This window comes from Saccopteryx leptura, chromosome 2 (genome assembly GCF_036850995.1).
Source record: "Saccopteryx leptura isolate mSacLep1 chromosome 2, mSacLep1_pri_phased_curated, whole genome shotgun sequence".
NCBI classification, from domain to species: domain Eukaryota; kingdom Metazoa; phylum Chordata; class Mammalia; order Chiroptera; family Emballonuridae; genus Saccopteryx; species Saccopteryx leptura.
Genome location: NC_089504.1, coordinates 114,451,174 through 114,467,957, shown reverse-complemented (window position 1 = coordinate 114,467,957; position 16,784 = coordinate 114,451,174). Strand labels below are relative to the sequence as shown.

Here is a 16,784-nt window from a genome sequence, read left to right as displayed (position 1 = left end):
AAAAAAAATAATAGTTAAGCAATGCTTTGTACAAAAAAAGAGAAATCTCTAGCCTAGAATCCTATAGCAAGCCAAAATACCAATACCATGTGAGTGAAGAATGAATATTTTTTCAGATTTTCAAGGCCAAAGTGTATAGAGCACCTCCTCCATGGTCCAACACTGCCTCTCATGCATGTGTCCCATAATGTTATAAATGCCAGTTACTCACTGTCCACCCCACCAGACTCCAGGGTAGAAACTGTCTTACTCAGCAGCTTCAGCACACGGTGCTATGGGGCTACATAAGAAAGGCACCCAGCCCAGCAAGGGGGAGCAAGAACGCTTAGTGAAGGGAAACGGCATCTAAACTGAGTCCTCAAGAATAATTAAAGAATGTATAGCACAGTGAAGTTGCAGGAAGTAGGCTTATGTGCAAAGGCTTGGGGACCCGTCACAACCCATCAATCTGCTGACTCAGACAAGAACCCGAGCTGACAGGTGAAACTCAAGCCAGGAACAAAGAATCCATGCCTAAGTGGCAGCAGTGATATTACCGTGTCTCTGGGTTGGTTTTAAGTATCTTCTCCAGAACAAGGTAATATACAGATAAAAATACAACCAACCTGAGCATAAAGAATGAGGACAGGAGGCAGAAGGCTGCCTCTAAGTATGACCTACGGGTCCCTGGAGCAGTCTGGCAGTCCTACAGGGCACAAGCCACCATGAAGCTAATGCCCTAAACAAAAGGTGAAACCAGTCCTAACTAGCATGCAGAGGCCCCTATGAAGGGCACCTGGGACCTGGAAGCTGGGCTGGGTCAGGGATGTTCTCTGCACTTGGGCCTTCTCTCCTCCCCCCACCTGTGAAAGCCAGAGCTTTCAGCTCAGAAAGATCCCAGGCCGAGACTGGGAATGAAGGCTCCTTCAGCCAAATGGCTGGGAATACAATCCAGGTCGCCAGGCCACCTCCCACCCCTTACAGCCCTGCCTGGCCGACCTCAGGTTTCCATGCAGATTTTCATTTACTAGATTTTAAAAGAAGAAGAAACCACCCCTCCACCACCCTGACTCAAATTTATGGAGGCATCTTTCTAGAAAACACCTCCTGCCCCTTGCTGCCTCCTTTCCCCACCCCTGGAAGGAGGCAGCTAGCTGGCAGCTCAAGTCAAACTGGATTCCCACAGCCCCATGATGATCTCTGTGTTCTGCAGCGATGGCTTCAGCAGCAAAGGTGAGGTTTCTGAAATAGAAACAAAGTCAGGACCTGTTTGCTTGGCTTCTGCAGCTGTTAACCTGCTGGGATCTGAGCACCGGAAAAGAAGCCTTTCCTTCCCAAAATGGTCCTTTTACATGCTGCTGAACAATGCACCCTCCCTCCCAGGGCCATGCTGAGGTCTGGCTCTGTGTATACGTTCAAGGTCAGAGGAGTGCACTCAGCTCCAGCTCCCAGAACAGGGCCCGGGCTGGTGCAATGCTACCAGAAAGCCCAGCTAGAGATGCTGCCTTCTCTCTTTTAAGCACCTCCCCACTTCCCACTTCCAGGTCCCTTCTTTCATGATTTAACAGACATTTCACGTTTCACAGATATAACACCTCCCAGTCTGAGGCTCTGAGAACTTGCACCTATGTGTTGTCTGTCTCTCCAAGTCCTCACTCTCCTTTATTATACAAGAGGGTAAACTGAGGTATGGTGTGGGGGAAGCTAAAGGCTGGTGCTATGAGGACTGCCCGCTGGGACACATGCATCCCAGACACCACACCTTGGGTGTGGGAGGCTATCTGCATAGGTGAACTGGGCAAGCACGTGACAAGCATGCAGGCATGTGAGGACATGAGTGTGAACGGCATGTGAGTAAACCAGTGTACAAGAGTGAGTGTGCATGCTATGGGTGAATGTGCATGTGTGAGGGGTATATGTATGTGAGCAGGAGTATGAACAAGCATGTGAATATGTGTGCAAGAGTTAGTACACATTGTGTGTGCATGTGTGTGATGAAGATTCAAGTGAGTGTGTATGTTAGCATGCATGTATGAGAACATGAGAGAGCACATGAACGTGAAATATGTATGCATGTATGGAAGTATACACAGAGCAGGCCCTGGTCCATTAGGGCCACATTAGCAACTTGAGACATCTCCTAATAAGGACAGAGTTACCACCACCTCCTCACCTCCCACATCCAGACATCACAGCACATGGTAAACAAATCCAGAGCCCCCAGTGGACCAGCTCAGTCACCTCTTCCCTCCTGCCCACTCAGGTGAGCTGCCTCCAGGCCGGGGGCTCTGGGTTCCCTCCCTCACTCGAGTCCAGCCTCACTCTCTGGCCCCAGTTTTCTACCCTGCAGCAGATTTTTCAAAAACAAGGAAAAAATCCTCCTTACTTCCTTAGAGAACAATAAATATGAGGATTATGGAAGTGACATTCTGAAAGTGGTCTGAACTACTTGGAAGAAAAGGGGTAGATAAAATATAGAACGTTTTAGCCCAGACTTCACTCAGACAGGGAGGCTTTGCCTCTAGCGAGGGGAAGCCCATCTGCAGAGGTCTCCAGCTGCCTGCCTCGGAGCACTGGGCCCCAGGGGAGGGCACAAAGACCCGGTCTCTAAGTGACAGGGCTTGCCTAATATGCCAAACACAAAGACAAGGGGGTCTCGGCAGGCCCAGAGAGTCTGCTGTCTGGAGACGGCACAAGTTTCACTCCCAAGCAGCCTTCCCCCATCTGGAAACAATTTGCTCCACTCTCCACCAAACCAGAGAGTTAAAGGAGAAGGCCTGCCCCTCACCCCTCTGCAGGGTAGCCAGCTGAATACCTAAGAGTAGCCAAAGAATGGGACAGGGTCAGCCTGACACACCCAGACATTTGCTCAACATCACCAAAACAATCTTTTCCTTTGCGCCTGAAAACTGGACAACAGTCAAGAGCACAAACTTTGGAATCAGACTGACCTAAGCTGACAGCCAACTCTACGAGCTGAGTCTTTGAGTCCTCCTAAGTAAAATGGAGATAAAGCTGTCATGAGGATGGAATAGGACATGCACACCAGGGTCTGCACTGTGCCTGGCACACAATAAGCACCTGATAGATAACAATTATGTATACTATTGCTGCTGTTGCTGCTACTCACTCTCAGTTGATTGTCCACACAGGGACAGCAGTGTTCCTTTAGAAGTGTACGGCAGGTCTGCCTCTCCTTGGTCAAGCTCCTCCACCAGCTCCACCTCTCCCACCATAAAAACCAAAGCCCTCAAAACGGCCTTCAAGGCCCTGTGTGATCTGAATAACCTTGGCCTTCCCTTTGCTCACTTCACTCCAACTATTCTGAGCTTGAGCAAGTCTACACACTCCTACCTCAGAGCGTTTGCACACCCTGTTCCCTCTCCCTGGAATGTACCTCCTACAGACACCAACAGGGCTCGCTCCACCTCTTCCATCTATACTGAAGAGAGCCCTCAGTAAGGCCTTCTCTAAGTACCCTGTTTAAACCACAATCCTTGACCCCTAACCCACCATCCCAGCCCCTTCCCTGATTCACTATTTTTCTATAGCATCTGTCATCATCTGATAAACTGCACATTTTAATTATTTATTTATGATCTGGAACTGAAATATATGCTCTGGAAGACAGAAATTTTTCTTCACTCTCACATCCCCTGGCCCTGAACAGTACTGGGCCCAGACTAGCCCCTGAAGTATTTGTGGAATGAATGAGTCTCAGGACACCTATGGTGAACCAAGCTGAGGCTAGGATCAGAAACTCAGGTCCTAAGACCCACTCACAAATTGTCAGTCCTTTGCAGCTCTGAAAAAAATCCTTATTTCAGCCACTTTTCAAGGTCATTGTCAGGAGGAAAGAACAGTAAGTAAGGTCGTATCTGACAATATGCTTTGGTGCTTTCATAATGGGGAACCCTACAGATGAAAGACCTCAAATCTATCTCTGCAGCACCACCCCCAGGCCAGCTGTCAGTCAGGGCGAGAGTCTGGTGCGAAGAGGACACCACAGAGAGGGGTCCACGCAGACACAGCTCCTCCTTGAGAAGGCAGCTGAGCAGGTCTGAGTTCTCCCAGGCGCCACATCTGCCGCCATTCCCCACTGAATCCTTGCCGCCCGGGACCTGCATGCACACACTAGGTGCTCAGTAAAGGTATTCCAAAAGCATAAATGAGTAAATCCCATACTGATAACCACACAGAAAATAAAATATAACCAATATAAAAATCCTGAATAAAGTATAAGTTGACCTAAAACAGCCTGCAGACAACAGCTACCACAGATAAGAATGACAAAAACATATATTTTCATTATCTTCACATCAAGGGCAAGTGTACTCACTCTAAGGCAGACACTAAGGCATTGATGAAGAAAGCCCTGGAGAACAGAAAACAACTTCAGGAAACCTCTTTTCAGTGAATGCATTTCAAGAATTAGGCCAAAATACTGCAGATCATGACAGAATGCACTCCATCCATATTAACTGTAATTAAATCATTGCTTTTATTATTGTCTTGGCTTCCTTCCAAGGGAAAGCAGGAAACTAGGAGACAAAGCACCTAGGGTTCTTATCTAATAGTAAGTGGCCTGGGCACACTGTTTCCCTGATGAAACTCATCTTCCTCACCTGTAAAATGGAAGGGGACAGGCTGAGTGGTGCACAGTCTTGGTCACACGAATGTTGGCACTCCCTTCTCTAGGGCACTTTGATTTGGCCATCAAATGTCTATCGCGTGCCTACTTTGTGCCCAACGCCATCCTGACACTGGACAGAATGCATACAGAGAGGGACACCCTTCTCTCAGCGAGCACCCTTTCCAGTGGGGAGCTGACTTTGTGAGCCAAATGCAAGCAGGCTCCAGCCCTCCAGGTACATCAGTTAGCAAATAACATTCCCTCTCCTCCCCTGGGAGAAAGAACTCTCCTTTGCCAGGGGGTCTGAGCTTTTGCTGAGGAAAGGCTAAGTCTGCAGCGTTTAGGACAGTGAACACTGCTCTGGGAAGTCAGGAGCCTCAGACCCTAAAGGATGTCCTATAAGTGAGCCCTTCCTCCAGCTCCTCAGTGAAGCTTTATTCATCCCATTTTGCTGAAGAAGAAACTGAGGCTTCGCTTATGCCAAACTTGTGAACAAGGTTATAGTGGGCAAGGCTAAGCGGACCAGAGAACTCTGAGTCTCCAAGAAGGCTCCTCCGCATTCATTACCGTGCCTGGTTCGGCTGGCTGAAGGCGGGAGGAGCAGCACACCAGCAGCCTCCCCTACCCTCCCCAGGAGAGTGGCTCTCGGAGCTTGGGAGCTTGAGGCCCCTGGAGTAAATGAAGCCAGGACACTCAACTACTGGAAGCTTTCTCATCTCGGACCTGCTTTCTGCAAAACCCTTACCCCAGAGCCCACCCAGCTGTGACTTATGCCCCTGGGTCCAACCAGCTGCTGCAGAAACAATGAAGAGGCCCAGGGGGCACCTCAGATTTCCCCAGCAGACAACCAAGATTCATGATACCTGACAAAAGCTCCTTCCACAGCAAGGTTGAGCAACAGAATAGCTCAGGGAAGCTGAAGACTGGCCACTGGCTCATAACCCTTTCTAAGTTGGCTCCCTCCTCTCTCTTCCTGACACTGAACTGCACACACACCCACCCTTCTGAAGGTGGAATCTTATTTGAAGCTCTCTGGAGGCCATCTTAAAAATAGGAAAAAGCGGGTACTTGAAGATTCTCTCAGGGAATCTGCGAGGACCACTACTAAATGGGCCTCCATAATGTGCAATGTACTGTCCTAGACTCAGTGGGGTGATATACCTCCTTCAAAGATTCCAGTTAAAAAAAAAAAAAGGCCCTGGCCGGTTGGCTCAGTGGTAAAGCGTCAGCCTGGCGTGCAGGAGTCCGGGTTCAATTCCCGGGCAGGGCACACAGGAGAGGTGCCCATCTGCTTCTCCACCCCTCCCCCTCTCCTTCCTCTCTCTCTCTCTCTTCCCCTCCCGCAGCCGAGGCTCCATTGGAGAAAGTTGGCCCAGGCGCTGAGGATGGTCTGTGGCCTCTGCCTCGGGCGCTAGAATGGCTCTGGTTGCGACAGGGACTGGATTTACCTGCCCTCCTTCTTCAAAAGCTAAAACACTGGACAGAACATATGAAATGACTACTTCAGACAATGAACAACAGGCAGCACAGATCTGTACTCCCTGAGAAAGGAAACAAAAAACTGAGTACTGCCCTGGCCGGTTGGCTCAGCGGTAGAGCGTCGGCCTGGAGTGCGGGGGACCCGGGTTCGATTCCCGGCCAGGGCACATAGGAGAAGCGCCCATCTGCTTCTCCACCCCCCCCTCCTTCCTCTCTGTCTCTCTCTTCCCCTCCCGCAGCCAAGGCTCCATTGGAGCAAAGATGGCCCGGGCACTGGGGATGGCTCCTTGGCCTCTGCCCCAGGCCCTAGAGTGGCTCTGGTCACGGCAGAGCGACCCCCCGGAGGGGCAGAGCATCGCCCCCTGGTGGGCAGAGCTTTGCCCCTGGTGGGCGTGCCGGGTGAATCCCGGTCGGGCGCATGCGGGAGTCTGTCTGACTGTCTCTCCCCGTTTCCAGCTTCAGAAAAAAATACAAAAACAAAACAAAACAAAAAAAACCTGAGTACTATGACTGCCCAGCTTACAGCCTAGAGGCAGCTTCCACACAGAAGCACAGCAGAAGGAATCCAGATGGTCCCACCAAGTTGAGGAAATAGAAACTCAAGTTCACAGAGCTAGGATGTTTAGGACACAATACTGGCGAGGAGGGAGCTGACAGAGAGAGCACTCTGGAGCCCTGCAGAAGAGTCCCCTGAATCTCTGGCTGATCTGCACAGTGTTTGGGGCGAAGCTCCACAAGACTGAGAAAAGAACCAAAGGAAAGCAACAGGCCAAACAATCTGTGAAGCTGACACAGAGCCGGAAAGAATTCACACTTCCACCTGCAAAAGTAGAGGGCCTCATGACACATGGGGCACTGGAAAGAGTCCTCCGAAGGACAGCGCCTCAGTAGGGAAGCTAGATTAGCCCAGACTAAAGGCTGGGTCCACCCTAACAAAGCTTTAAAGCAAGCCTTGGAAGCACTGTATTAAACTGACCCTAACCAATTTAAATGCATGCCAAAATAAAGCCCAACTCTACTTAAAGAAATAAAACAAAATCTAGCAATATTAAATTCACTATGTCCGGCATCCAATCAAAAATTAGCAGGTGTATGGCCCTGGACAGATATCTCAGTTGGTTAGAACACTGTCCTGCTACACCAGAATTACAGATTCAATCCCTGGTCAGGGCATACAGAAGAATCTATCAATGAGTGCATCAATAAGTGGAACAGCAAATCTGTTTCTCTCCAAAAAAAATTTAAAAATAAATAAAAATTAGCAGGTATTTAAAGTATCAGAATAACATGACCCACAACCAGGAGGAAAATCAGTCAATAAAACAAACCCAAAAATGACAAAGATGATGAAACCAATAAACAAGAATGAAAAAGAACTATTACAGGTATGTTCCACATGCATAAGAATGTAGAGGAAAACAAACATGATGAGAGAAATGAAAGATACAAAAATTTCAAATGGAACTTCTAAAGATGAAAAATATACCATCCTCACTTGTACCTCATCTTGTGGGCTGGGGAACCACCTTGTCCTGGCCATGGGCAACTGATTTTTGAACTGCAAAGTCTCTTCAGTAGGAGAATCCAGAGACAGTCTCTTCAGTAGGAGAATCCGGAGACAGAAGAAAGGTTTGAGGCCTGGCTGTGACATCGGACCCCTCAGTCTGCCTCTACTTGGAACAAACACCAGAGGCAACAAAAACATCCTACCCATCTGAAAAAGTTTCTTCCTCCTTAAAATTCCTAGAATCACATAACTCTTAAGCAAGAAAAGATCAGAGCTCCTCAGGGATCAGAGCTCCTGTCTGTATAGGAGAAAAAAAGGTAAGGCCCAGAGAAGTGAGACTATTCCAGGAACAGCTAAGTGTCCTGACTCCCAGGTGCAGTCCTATTGCCCCTCGGGCACTGTGAACTCTGCTGGATGATGTTAGTGAGTCTGTGAATGTCTACACAGGCTTGCCCTGTATTTCCACTCTAGCTCCTTCAGGGCAATGGCACATTCCTGACATCATTTAGCTCCTGAACAGCCACTGGGTAGGTGCTAGGTATATGTCTCCTCACGTGCCTGAGCAAAAGTGACTCTGAGCCTGACTGGAGAAGGGAGAAGAGGTAAAGCTCCCTGAGGATTGGAAGCCAGAGCTGTTCTGAGTTTGCCTAAGTCTGAGAGGGGCAGAGGAACAAAAGACAGAGAAGACAAAGAGCCTGGCCCACCAAACCAGCCAGTGGGAGCCCCCTGCCCCCAAGAGGCAGGGACAAACTGGTAGGGGAGGGACATTCCTCTGGCCTCCAAGTCCCACTCCCTTAACAGACTGGCCCTGAGCCAGGCACTGGACGTACCACCCTCCTTCCCAGGGGAGGGAAAGGAAGTTGTCTTGAACTTTCCTTCTGCCCCTCCAAAGGCCCGTACCCTCCCTCAGCCCCAAATTCACTGCAGGCTTTGGGTTGGGCAGCACCTCTTTACAGGGGTTAAGAATAAGCAAATTCTTGGGCTATTCCTGGAGCCTCAATTTTTATCATCCTTCCATTCTGGTCAATTCTGAGAGGCCAGCGGCCCGGAATGCCAGAGAGATCTGAGCCTAGACCATCAAACCCAAAATAACCCTACACATGTCTCTCTCAAGTCCTCATGGATTTGGTCATTTTGTGTGCATGTTTTCCTACACATGGCCTGTTTTGCCCACATATACAGGGTGCTGAGAACTGTGAGGTTGGTACCCCTTGGTGAGCTGAGAAAGGTAAGAGACAGGACAGCTAAGTGTCCTGACTCCCGGTTGCAGTCCTTATTGCCCTCGGGCGCTGTGAACTATGCTGGATGATGTTAGTGAGTCTGCGAATGTCTACACAGGCTTGCCCTGTATTTCCACTCTAGCTCCTTCAGGGCAATGGCACATTCCTGACGTCATTTAGCTCCTGAACAGCCACTGGGTAGGTGCTAGGTATGTGTCTCCCTCACGTGCCTGAGCAAAAGTGACTCTGAGCCTGACTCTGGAGAAGGGAGAAGAGATAATCAAGAAGGATCAAGGGGAAAGGAGGAGACAGAATCCAGGGTTAGGATCAGAAATTCTGGGTCCTCTGCTCACCTGTTTGGAGATCCTGGGATAACCAGCCTCAGTGTCCTCAGTTGTGAAATTTCTAAGCAGTGGCCTCCTCTTCCCTACAACTTTTTCTCTGCCTCCTTGGGGAAGGCAGTGAAAGTCGCCCTCCCAGAGCTGCAGACTATTTAATGAGGAGCTCCTGCCTTAAGAGGAGCCCTGCCTCCTCCCCAGAGACATTTCAAGCCCCGTGTCCATGACTATGGACATGGCTGGTTTGAAATCATGGAAGTGCTCTAAGTGTCCTGGGGAAATGGCTAGATTAGGAACATGGTTCTTTTTATATCACAAATGCACTATTCATTCATTCAAAAAATATTTGAGTGCCCACCAGGTGCTAGGCAATGAGAAAACAGGCAAAGCATCAGTGGAAGGGAAAACTGAGGCCTTTGCTCTTAAGAAAAAATAGAGACAAAGAGTGAGGTGAGCCACCAGAAATGTCCCTGCCTCTCACAGCTGCCCATGGAGGCCGCGCACACACTGAGTGTGTAAGTCAGATATCTGGCAGCATGGACGCTGCTGGAATCCTGGGGTATAGGGAGGGTGAGGTGGCTGCAGGGTCTCAGAAACATCAGGGTCCACAGACCATTTCCCTACGCTGCTAGATTTAGGATGTGGCCACACCTATGCTTCTGTTCATGATATAAAACAAAAGTATGTTTAAAAAGACTTGATTGCCTGACCTGTGGTGGCACAGTGGATAAAGCGTTGACCTGGAAATGCTGAGGTCGCCGGTTCAAAACCCTGGGCTTGCCTGGTCAAGGCACATATGGGAGTTGATGCTTCCAGCTCCTCTCCCCCTTCTGTCTCTCCTCTGTCTCTCCCTCTCCTCTCTAAAATGAATAAAAAAAAAAAAAAAAGACTTGATTTAGCCTGACCAGGTGGTGGCGCAGTGGATAGAGTGTCAGACTGGGATGCGGAGGACCCAGGTTCAAGATCTCAAGGTCGCCAGCTTGAGCGTGGACTCATATGCTTTGAGCAAAAAGCTCACCAGCTTGGACCCAAGGTCGCTGGCTCAAGCAAGGGGTTACTCAGTCTGCTGAAGGCCTGCGGTCAAGGCACATATGAGAAAGCAATCAATGAACAACTAAGGCATTTTTAAATATGTATTTCCGATGGCTTTAGGCGACCCCTGTGTTTTGGTCGTTCTCCCTCCGCCGGGGTCGCGACCCACAGGTTGAGAACCGCTGAACTAAGGTGTCTCAATGTGCAACGAAAAACTGATGATTGATGCTTCTCATCTCTCTCTGTTCCTGTCTGTCTGTCCCTATCTATCCCTCTCTCTGACTCTCTCTCTGTCCCTGTAAAAAAAAAAGATTTGATTTAAAGCCACCACCACCACAAAACAGATCATGTCATCTTAGGTGTTTCTTTAAAGCTGCACCATCCTCTCTACAAATGCCTGTAAGGATTTTCTGGCAATAACTGGCAAGCACAAGGGAAGAGGGGGGTGGGGATGGGGGTCCAAAGGAGAAAGAGTCTGTGGTCTGAAGAACCACCTTCCAGCCTCCCAGAGTCAGGGCTGGGCTCACCCTCACCAGCCTCCCAACCTCCCTCACCTCAGCCCAGAAAAACAGGGTCAAGTCCCTACACCTCAGTTGATGGGCACAGCGCCACCAGAGCCAGCTGCAATGAGGACCCAGAACACCAGGCTGCCAGAACCGAGAACAATTCTGTGGCTTCCCTGCTTGGCATATGTGGGTCCTATAATCAGTATAAACAACGAAAAGGCCAGCAGCCCCAAAAGTATTCCCAAAAGAGGAGGAAATGTGTCTGATTCAGGTCGTCCAGCACCAAGACTGCTTTCCCACGTGCTTCGGACTCAACTAAATGTCAGAGTATGAGCTCTGTGAAGGGAGAGGCCCCCTCACCTGATCTCCAGCCTGCAATGTCCAAGCCAAGAGCAGTCTTGAGGTATCCAGCAGTTCACTCAGCACCAGACATGGTGGCAATGAGGCGTGAGTACCCATTTCTAACTTCCCTGTCACCTGGCAGAGGGTGGCCCTTCGGGGAAGCTGCACACATATTTCAGAAATGTGGCTGCCGCTGTTTTCTTAAAGACCAGTCCTCAGAGCTCAGGGCATTATATACTGAGCATCCCCAATAGTGGACACCTGATCCTACAGGGACAACTGAACTTGTAAAACAACCAAGAGTCATTTGGATAAGCAGTGAGAAATATGGAGGATGAAACTGAAGTAACATCATTTTTATGACAAATCAAGTGTGAAAGATGGCAGTGGGACTTCAGCTGGGCCAAGGCAGGCATTTCCTTTGAGTCCAACAGAGAGGTCTCTGGCAGCATCTACTAACAGTCTCATTCCTTCCTACTTGGCCTGCAGAGCCCACTCCCAGGGCTCCGGGTGCTGCGGGACAGAGCCCGGGGCTAAGCAGGAGCACCAGATGAAACCAAGAAGACAGCTGATAGCCAGGAACACAAGGGTCTACAGGGGCTCACCTATCCCACATCAGCTGATGCTCTCTCATCACACTGGGCATCTGGTGATACCTCAGACCCTTAAGGAATCAAAATGCTCAGTAATTACTTGATGAACTGATGTTGTGACTCTTGAGCATTCTGAAGTGTGAATCTATCCTCATAGCCATAGAGACCCAGGAGGAGTCTGGAAGAGAAGTTTGGAACCATACAGGGGCCTCTTGGGTCTTATTTATAGGGAATTTACCTACTATAGCGTCAAACTGGCAAACTTGGAGCAGACTGAGGGCCTCTGTCCTGTTTTTCCAGTTCCTTGGCCAAAGGTGTTACTGAGGTTTCTTGTCTTGCTTGTGATGCCAGATTTCGTAAAGGTCTGCAGAGTCGGCTATGCGTGTTTCATCAACACTAAGCACTGGTACACATGAAGTCTGTAAGCTGATCAGGTATCATTATCGCTGCAATCGTAACGTAATGCCAGACCTGAAGTCACCCAGATGCATCAAGGTAGCTCCCACGTGCGGTACAGTCACTTGCTCCTTCTCACCCACGGTCCTCACCAAGTTGTCTCACTGAGCTGGGCCAATTCTCCCCTGTCACAATTGAGGAGGAGAATAGCCCAGAGACAGTTTCACAAACAGTGAACCTTTCAGCCACAAAACATTTCTTTCTCAAGAGATGCTGAGAGAGAGCAAAAAGAAAATAAAGCACCAAGGGGTTTTCAAATGTGAAAGCCCACTCAGCCTTTGTTCTTATTTGATGAATGCACAAACCACCAGACAGGTGACAGGCAAGAGAACGCTGTTGTACTAGGAAAGTGTATTTCATCAAGTCTGGCCTGAGGTCTGCAGGGAGAGGTAGGTTTGATGAATGATTAGCGGTGGAAGGACTGCTCCACCAGCAACTCACTGCAGCGGCCAACCACCCAGGACTGGGGATTCGTTACTGACCAGAAGCTGGCTCTTCCCTGTCTCCTTCTGCCTCACTGCCATTGGTGATTTCACAGGAGAAAGAGCTACCAAGGCAGGTGATAAGAAAACCATAAAATAAATACATTGTGGGAAGTCAAAGTATTAAGACCACTGAGAAGGAAAAGTGAAGGCTGTGAACCATACAGGCCTGGGTCATCTTATTTCACATCAGAGGTTACAAGAGGATGGGGAGAAAGCCTGGATCAGGCGCTATATTTACAGGGTGAATGGATGAGTGAATTCCCAGCAGAGGCCAGGATCTGGAGTGACCAGCTGGCTTTCTTAAAATTAGAAGGGTACCGAGCAGCTAGGCTCCTGGCAGCTCCCAGAGGGCAGGATGGCTCCAGCTCCACTTCTACAGTTCCATCAGCCCTAGCAGAAGAAGCTGTCTACTACAGTGCCTGAATCCTAATCACCGCCAACCCCTGCCAGCACAGGTCCCATGCACCCACACAAACACACAGAATCCACCTCAAACAGTATTTCAAACCAACAGGAAAATTAAAAATACCCTGCCCTTGCCAATTTCCCTGGTTGACACACTGGAGACAAGGTGTGATTGGGAAGGGAAGGGGGATGTGCTGTCTTCCAAAGATCTGTGGGGCCCATTCCCAGATATTCTAATTCTTCTCCTTCTGGGCATTTGGAGGACTGCACAGCCATGTCCTCCTGCCACTAAACACACATGCCTTTGGAGTGACTTTGCCAGTCCTCCCAAAAAGAGTAGAGTCTTTGCAACAACCCTGGAGTTCCAGCTGGTGCTGTGACTTGCTCTAACCAGCCAGCAAATGGATATTACATTGTGAGACATCAGAGCCTAGAATTCAAGAAGTCTTGGAGACTCCATTTTCACCTAAAAGTTTTCTGGAGAATGAGAAATCACATGGGGCAAGACAAGCCCAGCTGAGAGCAGTGCCAATCACTAGACATGAGAGAGGCTACCTCAGACCATCAGGCCCTGCAAAGCCACCAGCTGACTGCCACAACATTCATAAATTCAGGTAGGGAGACCAGCTGAGCCTCGTCCAATGGGTTAACCCACATTATTATTTTTTTTAATTGCTTGATTTTAGAGAGACAGAGAGAGGAAGGGAGGGAGGGAGGGAGGGAGGGAGAGAGAGAGAGAGAGAGAGAGAGAGAAGTATTCATTTGTTGTTTCATTTAGTTGTGCATTCACTGGTCACTTCCTGTGTGTGCTCTGACCGGGGATCAAAGCTGCAATCTCTAACAGACTGAGCAAACTGGCCTGCGCGAGGGCTAACCCACATTATTGTGAGCAAATAAAATGGTTATTGTATTAATCTACTAAATTCTGGATGCTTTATTATGCAGCAACAGATAATTCATAGAAAACTCATCCAGAAAGTCTATGCAACTATTCAGAAGAGTGATGTCATTCTATATGCAATGATATGGAAAAATGGCTAAAGAATTTGCCAAACACTAACTATAATATCATTCTATTTATGGAAACTGATAAGATAATAGGTAGATATCCAGATGTTAGTCTATTATAAAACTATCTGAAAAAAATCAGTATCAAAATATTAACAGTGATTCTTTCTGAAGGGCAGGATTATTGGTGATTTCCCTTTTCTATAATATATATAATGTTTGTTTGTTTTTTCATTTTTCTGAAGCTGGAAACAGGGAGAGACAGTCAGACAGACTCCCGCATGCGCCCGACCGGGATCCACCCGGCACGCCCACCATGGGGCGATGCTCTGCCCACCAGGGGGCGATGCTCTGCCCATCCTGGGCGTCGCCATGTTGCGACCAGAGCCACTCTAGCGCCTGAGGCAGAGGCCACAGAGCCATCCCCAGCGCCCGGGCCATCTTTGCTCCAATGGAGCCTTGGCTGCGGGAGGGGAAGAGAGAGACAGAGAGGAAAGCGCGGCAGAGGGGTGGAGAAGCAAATGGGCGCTTCTCCTGTGTGCCCTGGCCGGGAATCGAACCCGGGTCCTCCGCACGCTAGGCCGACGCTCTACCGCTGAGCCAACCGGCCAGGGCTATATATAATGTTTTAATAGTATAATGAACTTACATTATTTTTTTCAACAACAAAGATACTTTTTAAAAATTCATCTTCCATTCTGCTACAAGCAAATTTTTCCTAAAACATCCCTTTTCATCCTGTCATTCCCCTGTCCAGGGACCAATACTAGCTCCCCACTGCTAGCCTCCGGAAATCTGAATATGCTCTGGGTGCCATACAAGGTGCCTCTCCCCTGGGTCATCTCCAGGCCAACTACCATGGCCACGCCCATCTTTACCCAGACCTCCAAGCTTGCTTTGCCGTCCCCACTGAAACTACTCAGAGAGCCCTACCTTTCCTTCTCTAAATCCACCTGTCCCTAAAGGCCCGGCCCCAGCTCCCATGGGTTCATGCACAGGTCCTCAGAGAAAGTTCCACCCAGACCTGCCCTTAATTGGATAGTGTCCTGAATTATTCTCTGTGCACTATAGGTACTCTGCCCCTCAAATGCAACCTTCACAGACACCAGCCAACTGGCCACCACTATTTCCAGCTCCTCTAACAGTGGGAGAGGAGCAGAGCCCAGGCAGGTGGCTCCAACTCTCTGTGCTGCCCACAGACTGGATGGCGGGTAATAAACCTGGACTGACATTTCCTCCCTACGCTGCCCATCTCCAGCAGCAAGCAAGTGGGAGCCAATGTGCAGCTGCTAATTTAGAGTGACTCATGCCTTCAGGGATGCTCTCAGAGGCTCCCCTCCCCACACTCCAGGTCCCACATGCTGCTTACAGATCCAAACTCTGGCTTCAAACCTAATTGCCTTCCTGGGGGACCCAACAGCTCTTCCTCACTCAGGTCTCTACAATCTGCATGTCCAGCTTTTAAACAAAACTGTTTAGAATCTCCCAGGAATAACACAAGTGGAAAATTGCAAGCCCAGACCTCTACCTCACTTTCTCTAAAACAAAACACATCATTCTACATATTCACATACCCCGAAATACACACACCCCTATTCAAACCCTAGGGCTTGACGGAGAGAGGTCCCTAAGCTTCAGTCTCCACACTATGGCAGGTGGCCATGTGAGAGGACGCAGACAGGGCTGCCACGTACTGTGTTTGAGTTTACACTCCCTCTGCGGGGGGCATTCATGTCACAGATATGTATTAACCCATTGAAAGTGCTCAGGTAGGCCTCTCAGCTGAGTCCCAGACAATGCAGAACTCCCTCCCACACAGACCCATGCAGGCATGCCGAGCTATGCACATGCCAGGGAAAGTACACACATATCTCCCACACACACACACACACACACACACACACACACACACACACACACACGTGCATCGGCACACCCTGTTTCAGCATTGCTCTGAGCATCCGTTGAGATCACTTCCCTCGCCGTCCACTGTTCTCAGAGGCTGTTTCCACCCAGGCCTTCTCCCAGATTCTGAACCCAACAAACATACCGGCCGTACTGGGAGTGGGACAAGGGCGTGGAGAACATTTATACACACAGCCGGGTACCTTGCCCACCCCAGCTTTAGAAGGCTGTCTTGTGCAGAGTTGGACATTATTCAGGTTTTACAATAACATATTCAGTTTAATTTTTCTTTTTGACCTGAGAAAGGGAAATTCCAGAACTCACCAAGATCCTGGACCAGACAGCCACACCTCCCCAATTAATAAGGGGTTTCCAGAGGATCCACTAAGCTGCCTGACTCTTCAGATCACCATCCTTTCCTGTTCCTATCACAAAGTCAGATATTTTAACAAATGCTGACCACTGAGCATAGAAATGATCACAAGACTCTCAAAGAGTAAGCGAGCATTCAAAGCACAGTTCATTTCCAGCCTCTATAAAGGGAGTGGGAGGAAGACAGAGGGAGGAAGGGGTGTGGTAAACTCAAAAACACAGATCATAATAAACAGTGAATAATCAAAAAGGATCCACATTAGGCTCCCGAATGTAGACTGAGGCACACACTCCCAGACCCTGGAAGCCAGCGGAAGTGCTCCTCTGGCTCCGTCCACTTCTCAAGAGCCCCAGTCCAGTTCAGGCTCAGCCTTTGGTTGTGTTTTTGGTTTGAGATGAGGGAAAGGTTTTGGAAGCTGGACTTCACCCAGGCAGACACTCTTCTTTCATTTATTGTGGCTATAACTGAAGCTGAAATTATTAACTTGTTAGGCTGGAGTCAAGCAATGGAGGCTTCTAACTCC

The 16,784-nt window shown here is 49.0% G+C and overlaps 1 protein-coding gene across 3 annotated transcripts in view; it reads right to left on the bottom strand.

The window, feature by feature from the left end:
* Positions 1–16,784, bottom strand: part of TSPAN9 (tetraspanin 9) — a 225,683-nt gene that overhangs the window by 198,013 nt on the left and 10,886 nt on the right. The window lies entirely within an intron of this gene.